Raw genomic sequence first — 10,391 nt, forward strand, 5'->3', positions numbered from 1 at the left:
GATGGGGTTTTAATAATTTTTTTTCACATTTTTTTGAGGGTAAAGGGACAATATTGGTCAATGTTATAAATGTTATGTATTGCAATGTCTGTTTTTATTATTCTGTATTCTATTCTCCTGTATTGTTTACTATATGTTTAATAAAAATATTGAAGAAGAAAGGAAGGAGTTTTTATGTTCTCCCTGTAACTGCATGGGTCTCCTCCCACTGTTCAAAACCTACTGGGGTTGCAAGTCAATTGAATGGTACAGGCTCATGGACTTAAACGGCCTTTGCATGCCTACATTTAAATTTAGATATATAGAGATCAAAATGCAGGGCATGGGGAATGCAGAGATTCAGATTAACCCCATTTAAAACAAAATACTGGAAATCTGATATTACATTTAAACCAGAAATGGCTCAGCATGTTGGACAGTATCTGCAAAATAAGAAATGGATCCAATTTTTCAAGCTGATAACCATTCATCAAAACCAAATCGCTTTCTGAGAAATGCTGAGAACCCAATGGGCTGCTGATCTTTCTTGGAATTGCAGAATTTTTCCCCTCACAAAATAACCTCCTTTTTCTATAATATTCAATTTTAAATAGCTGTATACATCATAATAACTTAAAATTGTTTATCATCCATCTGAACCACAATATTTAAGGCTAACCAAGGTTTTATCATTACAGATGCTAACTTAACTATGTATTTTCAAATTTCTTCTCTATATTATGCACCTCCATTAAAATTGCATTGGATTCCATGTTGTGTTCCTATTTAAATATTACTGGAATAAAAAAATCCATTATTTGCTCCACATTAGAATGAATGTTTTCTTCATCTTATTGCTGATTTTCTTTTGTGTCAAATAATAGATTAGCTCAGGATCTATTCCAAAATAACCCAGTTAGACTGAAAAGCATTTTAATAATGTGACTGGTAGAGTTGTTGATCAAGTTTCATTTGTGAATGGTGACATTGCGCTGATATGTTAACACTTAACAAGCCAATTACAAGAAAAGGACCCAAGATGGCCATCTCTTCAAACCAAAATATTGAAAAGAGAAATACAAGGAGATAGTTTTACACAAATTATACTATGTTTATATCATTTGCTGCTGTGTTCAATTATTTTTATTGAAATGTGCTTTTAAAGCAAAGAAACATTTCCCCTAAGCAACAAGAAGATTATAAGGGGAAAATTATAAGGGGAACATGAGGGGAAATTTCTTTACGCAGAGGGTGGTGGGGATGTGGAATGAGCTTCCGGCAGACGTGGTCGAGGCGGGATCATTGGTTACATTTAAGGAAAGACTGGATCGTTACATGGATAGGAGGGGACTAGAGGGGTATGGACCGGGTGCTGGTCAGTGGGACTAGGAGGGTGGGGATTTGCTACGGCATGGACTAGTAGGGCCGAACTGGCCTGTTCTGTGCTGTAAGTGGTTATATGGTTATATGGTTAAGAGTTTAAATGTTCCCAAAATGCAATGCATAAATGAACTATGAACCTTGACGTGCCCACTTTAAAGTTGACACATCATCAATGGAGTTTCAACAAAAAAAATCAATGCTGATATAAGGATTTGTGGGAGCTTTTAACATAACCTATGAGAAACAAACAAATGACCTCCAGAAAAAGTTAATAAGTAACATGTTTATCAAATTTTATAGCCATGGGGTTATACCAAATCAATAGTCATTCTGCAAATACCTGCGTGGTGTTGGTATTAAACTTTGTAGGGTCAGTAAAATTGCTTTACTAAAAATAAGAAATGAAGTAGCCATGATAAGAATGTTTTATATTGTATTATGCACTATTGGATTGACTTTACTCTGTGTCCTTTATGATGCAAAACCTTCGAAAATGTTTAAAATTATATTTTGTTTCACTTTTTGATATTTGAAGCTCAAAGTTTAAAATGGTAATGCTTTGAAGCAAACATTAAGTTAGTGTTTAGAATCTCTATTGTCATAAGATCTATGTAACTTGATTTAAAATTTTATGGCTATTTATGAAGCTACTGATTTCCAATTTTTTTCATTTTTGTGAACGTTGGACAAATAAGTAAAGATTGGATCTAATGTAAAGGTGCCGGACGCTGTCAAACTTGGTGTTATTTCCTCAACCATGGGAAAGGCATTTTTGTCACTTGGATTCATTTCGTTCAGTGGTTTTCAAACTGCCCCCCCCCCCCCTTAAACTCACATACCACTAAGTATTCCCTGTGCCAATGGTGCTCTGTGATTAGTAAGGGTTGCTTGAGAATCACTGCTCTAGACCCAATTGTTGCTGAAATATTTTGCTTGAGAAAAATTGCCATTGGCCCATTTCCTTTGGAGTTATGAAACCGTGCACATGAGTCAATGAGGTACAATTAAAACAGTGGTTTTCAAACTTTTTCTTTCCACCCGCATACCACCATAAACAGTCCCTGACTAATCACAGAGCACCTATGGCACAGGAAATAGTTAAGGTAGAATGTTAGTTTAGGGGGGCAGTTTGAAAAGCACTGAACGAAATTAATCCAATGACAAGTGACAAAACCACTTTACTCATTAATATTAATAGAGGTTAAGTGAAAAGATCCAATGTCCAAACTATTTCCATTAAGCTGTGTAAATTGCAAGTCCTACCTTGTCATCAGGAGATAAGCCATTTGTTAATTTTAAACACCTGGTAATAATACTTTATTACTCAGCAGCATTTCCTATGGCATTTGCCTAACTATTATAAAGTAAAGGGCACTTGACAATTGACCATAACTTCAAGTTAGTTATGGAAAGAATGGTTAGTGTTTCTGTAGTTCTGCCCATTGAAGTGAAATCAGATAAAACAGAAAAAAGACTGAAAACAGAATCCGATTTAAAAAAAAACAAAAAAAAACACCTCTGGAACATACCTTCAAACCCCTGCCATCATCTCCTTCTGATGGTTGACTTCCATCTCCTTGTGGTAAATCTTTTTTAATTTTCTTCTCTTCACTAACCCCCCCCCCCCCCACTGACCTTACCTACCATTCTCCATCCAAACCTCACTCAAGTTCAAACTTGCACAAGACCACTGATCCTTAAAATTGAAAAAAAATGCACACTGATATTAATGCTTCACAAATAACAATGCTTATTTGACTGTATAGATGCATAATGCACTCTGAAGAAACATTATTTTCTCGTGATAAAATAAAATTTTCCAAAAAAAGAAACATTATTTTCTCAATCCTTTTTTAAAAATTTCACTGGACAGGGTTATGAAATGGTCACAAAATGAAGAAACAAGTTTGGAGGTGAAAGCATTTTCCCCACAAACTTTGTTAAACTTTGAAATCAAAAGTGAACCTGTTGACTTTGAACACTGAAAACCTGAAGGTTTACCATCGGAAATCAAAATACAAAATCTTTGTGTATGTATAATAAAGATAAGGATTTATAAATGCAACTTGCTAACTTGTTACATTTAATTGCACAATTCATTTGATATTTTACTATTACGTGTCAAATGTATTATGTTTGCCCTGAATAAGCCTAATTTCCAAGATATCCTAATGGTCTATCACCATTTGACATTAAACACTTCCTCCTGATTGTATGCATGAATTCAAAGTTCCAAGTTCAGATTTATTATCAGAGTACATACATAACATCACATATAACACTGAAATTCTTTCTCTGCAGGCCAGGCAGAATTTCTACAGAAAATTAAAATTACAGAATGAAGATCACACCTCCAAGTAAACTATATTGTTAATCTGTAAAGTTGGACTTCTTAGCTTGGTGAAAGATTGCAAATATAAAATGGAACCTGGAATCACAAATGGAAATTTTGCTTTTGAGAGCTGAATGTGAGTTTGTTGTTTGGACATTTATTGTAGTTTTTGAAATGAGAATGTGTCAACATTGTCCTCAGCTTGTGATTTCAGTGACAATTGGGAAGACTAACAATGCCATGCTAAACAGAAGTCACAAAGCTGTTTCAAATTTCATATCTGATAAAATATCTTCCCTAAATATACTATTTAGATTCACATGATATTTAAGTATTAAAATTGAAAATCCTTTGAAAAATGAGGAATTTGTGTTTATATTAAAAAAAAACATATGAAGATTCAATATGTGGATTGATTGTCAGTTCTGTGTTTAGAAGTATTTTTGCTGTAATGTTAGAGACCAACAACCATCTTCACTTTCAGTTACTTCACTGGCAAAAATGGGCTCAGAAGAGAAAATGTGGATGTTGCTGTTTGTACATGAATAACGCTGGAAGGGCGAGTATTTTATTGGGCCGTATAAGAAACCTTTCCAAGTAAATTTCCTGAATTCATCTTAATCTGCTATCTTTACAGACATTAGTGTTACTGCTTTTATTTACCAATTTCTTTCCATTCTCTACAAATGTTTTTACTGTTCTCTGTTGTGTCTTTCAACATTCACTTCAGTTTGACTATTTTGATACAAAATATTTAAATTTACAGTAATATTCTGCCAATCAATCAGATAATATCAATTGCTGATTGATTGGTAGAACATTGCTGAATTATTCAATAAAATCGATTATTGGAAAAAATGGGTTTATTAATGGGAAATAAAAATTCTGCTTGTTTCTGTATGAACAAATCTATATATCAGTCATTTTTATTCATATTTTAATATTGAACTTTCAATAAAATCCTCAGATTCAACCTCATTTCTCAATATTTCTGAACCTGGTTTCAAATTAAATCCTCAGATTCAACCTCAAATCTCAATATTTCTGAACCTGGTTTCAAATTAAATATAACAGAAGCCTTTCACTGCACTCTTGGCAGTTCTGTGTCAGGAGTCTTTGGCATTGTCACTTACAGTGTTCATGGTATAATTTTCCTCCAAGAAATGTATATCCATTATTCAGAAGTAGGCACTGAATTGTGATTTGTTTTGTCTTTCCCAAGAATGAATGTATCAGAATTGCAAAAGTGCTCCATCTAGCAGTCAAACCAAGAGGTAAAGTTCATAAACTCATAATGTCAATTCCTATCCCTTTGATTGATGAGCATCTTTATTTCCATTTGAATAGATTGTTCCAGAAAAGCCTTGTATTTCCATTATTATCACAGCTCATTTTTATTTTTCTGTACATGAGATGATCACTGACGTTGCCCAAAAGGAACAATGCTCTTAGTTTATTGCACCCTCCTCTCTGGTATCTGTGTCATTTGTTGGATACATCTTTAATGCTGCAAATCATAATTCTTAATTATATTTTAAGTTTGTCAAACCTAATTTCAGTTGTTGGTATTTGCTATTTCAATACCCTTTCAGACAAGTAAATATAAAAAGAATTACACATTGACATTAGGGTGAACTCCAAATGAGGATGGAAAATGATAAAGTAAAAAAATTCTCTTTCTCTCTGTTTCTCAATGGGATTTATATTAACAGATGAGTGTTGTGCATATGACATCATCATATACATATATATAATATGCTGTGGGGAACCATCTTAGTAATAAAGGATAAATGAAGCATCGTGTGTTAAAGGTATTTCTATACCTAGAATACACAAACCGATTGGCAACGAGGATTGAAAGCAGACAGCAGATTTAAAGAGGAAACGCAAGGCTACCACAGCAGAGAGCACCACAAAATACAGAGAACAAAGGAAAAGAGGTGGGAAAAATGACTCAAAATGGCAGAGGGATGGTTTGGAAATTCAAGAACTCAGATAAAGACTGGTATGACCATGTCAAAAGATTTCTTCAGCACTGTTTTGCCCATAATATTACTGACACACCAGGTCACAGCAAAAAACGGGCATTGTTTCTAAGCCAAGTGGGAAGTAAGATATTTAAACAGATGAAATCTCTGTTAGCACCTGAAAGACCAAGTACAAAAACTTATGCATAGTTGTGTGCTGTAATAGGAGAAAATCTATTTCCTAAGCCACTGGTTATCTCAAAGACACAATTTTATTTCAGAAAACTGGCAAATCCATAAGTGAATTATGTAGACTGTCAGAAACCTGTGAGTTTGGTGCATACTTAAACAAAGCATTAAGAGACAGATGGGTTTAGCTGACCACAGCCCCTCAGCAATGATTGCCAAGTACAAAAGATGTAACCATTAATTATACAAGGCGAACCACAGGTACTGGAAAAATTTAACTGACAAGAATGCTTCCGGTGTGGAAAAAGCAACCAAAGACCGGATAATTGTTACTTCAGAAAAGCTGGATGCCACCTATGTGACATCAGAGCCAAATGTCCAAGAAATAAAGGAAGTGTCAACAAGAGGAAAAAGCAAAGATCTAGATATAGGAGGAGGATGATGAAAGCCCTAGCAGTGAAACTAACAACTCTGAGGAAGACAAGGCACTGGAAGTAATGTACATTCGCAGATTAATGGATAAATCTACATCCATGTGAAAATCAAAAACGAACCTCTTCAAATGGAGATGGACAAGGGACCAAGAGTGTCATTAATGCCAATAAAGTTAAAAACATGGCAGTTACCTCATCTTACCATGAAAGAATCTAACATGATGTTGAGAACCATCACAGGAAAGAAAGTCAAGGTGTTTGGGAAATGCAAAGAAAACATTGAATATAAAGGACAGACACCAAAAAGATTATCCCTCTATATTATTGACACCAAGGGGCCAGTGTTTGGTTGCCACATATCCGACTAGATTGGATGGAAGTTGGATCCATAATGAAAGTATGTAAAGAGGGAAAGGCCAAGCCAAAATTTGATCAAGTGCTTAAGTGGTATCAGATGATTTTCAGAAAAGGCCTGGGGAAAATTCAAGGAGTCTAATCCAGCTACACTTAAAATCCGGTGTTGAACTCAAGTTCTATAAGCCCAGGATGGTACTGTTTGCAATAAAAGGAAAGATTGAATCAGAACTTTACAGGTCAGAAAAAGAAAGAATCTTGGAAAGAATTCAATAGTGATTGGGCAGCTCCCATTGTACCAGTCCAAAAGGCCAATGGAGAAATCAAAATTTATGGTGATTATCAAGTCACTGTTAATCAAGCTCTGCAAATTCCTAAACATCCTATGCCCAAAGTGGAGGAATTATTTCAGGCCCTGAAAGGGAAAAAAAATTCACGAAAACTGACTTTTCATAGGTGTATTAACAAATCGAATTGGATGATGGCTCAAAGAAATATGTGGCAATAATACTCATTTGGGGTTATTCACCTATACCTGAATGCTGTATGGAATATCAGCAGTCCCGGCAATATTTCAAGCAGTCATGGACAAATTGCTGCACGATGCTACCTCTATGAAATCATAATTGCAGGTCAAGACAACTCTGAGCATCTATTAAACCTGGAAAAAGGTCCTAACCTGATTGCAACAAGCATGCGTCTGTCTGCACCAGGACAAGTGTGTATTTATGGTACCTTAGGTAACATATTTAGGATTAACAATTAATAGTGAAGGAGTCCGAATGGATACCACTGGTAGCTAAGCCATCCGTAGAGCACCCTACCCATTGAATAGAGTCATTGATGGGTTTGATTAACCATTATCGGAGGCGCATTCCAAATACATTAATGCTGTGCAGCCCACTGAACCAATTTTAAAGAAAATAACAAACGGTGCTGCAGTGAAAATACAAGTAACATGGTCAATTTTTTGAAAGAACTGCTAACATCAAGTGATGATGTTCTTGTCCACTATGACCCAGAAAAGGAAGAGACCCTTGCAATGGATGCTTTACCAGTGGGCTTGGGTGTTGTGTTGACACAAGTGACAGATAAGGGGGAGCAACGGGCGGCTTATGCCTCCCGGTCTTTGACAGCTCATGAATGTAATTACGCAAAACTGGAAAAAGGGATCGCTATCATATTTGGTGTCAAAACATTTCTCCAATAGGAAGTTTACCTTGGTACAGACAACAAACCACTGAGTTTGACTCTAGGCCCTAAAAAAGGATACCAGTGCTAGCTGCAACAAGAATTCAAAGGTGGGCCATGCAGCCCGCTGCATATGATCACAAATTGAAACATAAACCAGCAACCTAAAACAACCATGCTGATGCTCTATCTCACTTACCTCTACTTGAAACTGACCAGAAAGATGGATGGTGGAGGCTACAGCTATTAGTCAGGAACAACTTCATTCCTTACCAATTACAGCAAAGATGATCAGAAATACAGGAAGAAGCTACACTGTCAAAGGTCCTATATTTCACATTAAATGAATGGCCTGAAGCCGAGGCCCATCTCTCTCCTGAAATGTAATGAAATATCAATTGAAGAAGGTTGCTTTTTTTTAATGAGGCCAGGACAATCATTCATACAAAATGGCAAGCTGCCATGTTATCAGAGCTCCACAATAATCATCCAGGATGGTTTGAATGAAAGCATTGGCAGATATGCATGTCTGGTGGCCATCAACGGACATTGATATTGAACAAACGGTGAGAAGATGCTGCATTTGTCAGGAGATGCAACCCAAAGCACCTCCAGCTGAAGTGAACCCATGGAAATGGCCATAGTGACCATGGCACAGGATTCACGTAGATTTTGCTATTCTCAGTATAGGAGAAAACCTCTTTATTGTTGTCGATGCATAAGCTAAATGGCCAGTAGCGTCACACATGAGAACAACAAACCAGACGACTGAGAGACTGCGAAGTACGTTCACATCATATGGATTACCTGTAGAATTAGTCTCAGATAATGGGCCGCGGTTTGTATCTGATGCTTTTAAGGTGTTCCTACGTAATAATATACGACACATCTCATCAAGCTCAAATAGGGAAGTGCAAACTTTTAAAAAGACTAAGAAATCCCTAAATATATCATGGAATCACAAACTCAGATTTTCTAATAGCACATAGAAACACGCTGCATTCTACTACCAAATGAACACCAGCAGAATTGATGTTTGGGTTGGACCCAAGGACAAGACTTTCCACGGTGCACCCGAACATCGGCCTTTGCATGGAACAATCCATGTCTCCAAGTAAACCTACTAGCTTTCTGGAAGTAGGAGGACAAGTACTAGTACAGGACTACCACGACAATAGGGACCTGTGGATCAGAGGCGTGATTTTTAAAAAGCAGAGTCCCTGTTCTTATTCCATACTGGTTGCAACTAAAATATGGAAATGCCACATCAACCAGTTAAGGGCAGTGGATGATCCAGTGGCCACACCCATTGGCTCATGACCTTGATGAGTTTCCATTGTGGGCTCATTCCAATGACAACGTTCCAGAAATATCTTCCAACGATGATGCCCCCTCGATGTCAACTGCTCAGCACATTACGTCCTGCTCAGCAGAGCAGTCTTGTGCAACGTCCAAATGGGGCAGGCTAAAACAAAGTTCACAGTCCTTACCGCCAACTGAGGAAGAGGTGCTGCTCAAGAAGGCAGAGTCCAGAGTAGTCACAGAGTCTCCCGGCAGATTCTATATCGCCAAGAAGATCAAAAAGGGAAAGATCTCCTCCCATACACCTGAGGGACAATGTAACAGTGACTTGGCTGCTTAACATGTCATACTTGCATCATAGTATAATTGTAATTCACATAATTAGTCCATGGGCACCTCGTAGCTATCATAGTTTAATACAAGTGGTGCCTATATGTTATTTTCACAAAGCATTTATTTTGTTGGGGGGGGGAGGAAAGTATATATTGTGTGCTGCAGGGATCCATTTTAGTTTAGTAATAAAGAATAAACCAAGCACCACATCTCCATATGCTAGTGTATTTCTATATCTAGAATATGCAACAGTACATAATGGGTAGCAGACAGAATAATCCACGTGCAGCATTTTTGCATGACTCTGTAAGAATGTATATTATTGTACTTCACTTACCTGTTGCTACAAGTGAGACTTTTGGTGCATTTGTAAATTCTATTCATGTATTGTAGTTGACATGAAACTCACTCATTCATTAAATGACATGGCTTGTTTGATACTGAGACTAGTTGGCTTGTATCTTAGTTTGTTTACCCTCATAAGATGGAGATGAACTTGTGTGGACAGAAGAATTTGGAGAGTGCGTTTCACAACCCCTCAGAACAAGTGGAGTAAAAGACTTTAGTTCGATAAAAGAAGGCTGATACTCTCCCTGCATTTTCCTTTAAATAGGTGGTTCTCAACCTTTTTCTTTCCACTCACCTACCACTTTAAGAAATCCCTATGCCATCGGCACTCTGTGATTAGTAAGGGATTGCTTCAGGTTGAGAATCATTGCTCAAGCCCCAATTATTACTGAAATATTTTGCTTGAAAAAAATTGTCATTACAATTTCATAACTCAAAATGAAATGGGCCAAACATAATGAGTCAATTAGGTATAATTAAAACAGTGGTTTCCAATCTTTTTCTTTCACCTACATACCACCTTAAGCAATCCCTTACTAACCACAGAGAACCTATGGCATAGGGAATATTTAAAGTGGT

At 36.7% G+C, this 10,391-nt stretch overlaps 1 long non-coding RNA gene across 3 annotated transcripts in view; it reads left to right on the forward strand.

Moving 5' to 3' along the window:
• Positions 1–10,391, forward strand: part of LOC138755325 (uncharacterized) — a 67,444-nt gene that overhangs the window by 12,169 nt on the left and 44,884 nt on the right. The window contains exons 3-4 of one of the 3 annotated variants that reach the window (XR_011352195.1): positions 3,664–3,830; positions 4,179–9,910. This is a non-coding gene — a long non-coding RNA (uncharacterized lncRNA). Of the gene's footprint in view, positions 1–3,663; positions 9,911–10,391 lie in introns of those variants that run through there. The other 2 variants (XR_011352196.1, XR_011352194.1) reach the window with 2 other exon arrangements.

Source organism: Narcine bancroftii, chromosome 2 (assembly GCF_036971445.1).
Source record: "Narcine bancroftii isolate sNarBan1 chromosome 2, sNarBan1.hap1, whole genome shotgun sequence".
NCBI lineage: Eukaryota > Metazoa > Chordata > Chondrichthyes > Torpediniformes > Narcinidae > Narcine > Narcine bancroftii.